The 1,174-nt window shown below is 54.3% G+C and overlaps 1 long non-coding RNA gene across 2 annotated transcripts in view; it reads right to left on the bottom strand.

Moving 5' to 3' along the window:
* Positions 1-447, bottom strand: part of LOC107184681 — a 4,651-nt gene extending 4,204 nt beyond the window's left edge. Inside the window, exon 1 of one of the 2 annotated variants that reach the window (XR_001515575.1) lies at positions 365-447. This is a non-coding gene — a long non-coding RNA (uncharacterized LOC107184681). The remainder of the gene's footprint in view (positions 1-364) is intronic. The other variant, XR_001515576.1, reaches the window with a different exon arrangement.
* Between the last annotated feature and the right edge of the window lie 727 nt (positions 448-1,174).

Genomic DNA, 1,174 nt, shown 5'->3' with positions numbered 1-1,174 from the left:
AAAAATGCTAAGTAGCCACCTGCCCAGTGTCTGCATGAGATTTGATTTCTCCTGTTGTCCCGGGTACAACCCCACAGACACTCTGCCTCCAGTTCCTCCCGCCTTTGGGGGCCAGGTCTGTTCTCCTGGGGAATTTGTCCAGCTCCCCCATGAGCCTGGCTAATTCCTGGGGCTCCCTGAGCCTGGAAAAGACACCCCCAAAACCCCAGGGCTACGGGAGACACTGCCCAATGACCCTTCCCAATCCGGACACTCCCCCCAGCTCTGAGCTGGAGCCTGACCCGCCCTCAGCAGCTACAAAAGGAGAAAATTAGGCAACATTGGGGGACACGTTGGGGGACCCCAAAGCCAGGGACCGGCTTACCCGATGGCACGAAGCTCTCCTCCAGGCACCAGCCTCGGTTCACCCCGATTCCTGGAGCCTACCCATCCGACCGTCCCCCCAAATAGTGATCCCCGAGGGCCTGCGGGGAATGGATCCTGATTGTTTGCCGAGTCCCTTAAATACCAACCCCTTCCTGTCTGGTGGCCACGCTTCCTCATTGTCCTGGGAGGACCGGGCCGCGCCAGCCCACGCAATGTGCGTGTGAGTGTGAGATTGTGTGTGTGTGATTGGGTGTGCGTGTGCATGTGTCTGTGTGTGAGTGTGTGTCTGTGTGCGTGTGTGTGTGATTGTGTGTGTATGTCTCTCTCTGTGTGTGTGAATGTGTGTGTGTTTCTGTGTGCGTGTCTGTGTGTGCGTGTGTGAGTGCGTGAGTGTGTGTGTGTGTCTCTCTGTGTGTCAGTGTGTGCACGTGTGTGTGCGCGTGCGTTTCTGTGTGTGTATGTGTGTGCATGTGTATGTGTGCTTGTGCGTATGCATGTGTGTATGTGCATGTGTGTACATGTGTCTCTGTGTATATGCGTGTGCATGCGTGTGTGCATGCATGTGTATGTGCGTGCATGTGCGTGCATCTGTGTGTATGTGCATGGTGTGTGCGCATGGTGTATGTGCATGTGCACGTGCGTGTATATGTGCACATATGTACATGTGTCTGTGTGTATTTGTGTGTGCGTTTATGTGCATGCATGTGTGTATGTGCATGTGTGTGCATGTGTGTGCATCTCTGTGTGTGCATGTGTGTGCATCTCTCTGTGTGTCTGTGCATGGTGTGTGTGTGCATGTGCATGTAAA

The sequence above is a fragment of the Myotis davidii genome, unplaced genomic scaffold, assembly GCF_000327345.1.
Source record: "Myotis davidii unplaced genomic scaffold, ASM32734v1 scaffold3207, whole genome shotgun sequence".
NCBI lineage: Eukaryota > Metazoa > Chordata > Mammalia > Chiroptera > Vespertilionidae > Myotis > Myotis davidii.
This window is presented reverse-complemented; position numbering and strand designations above follow the sequence as displayed.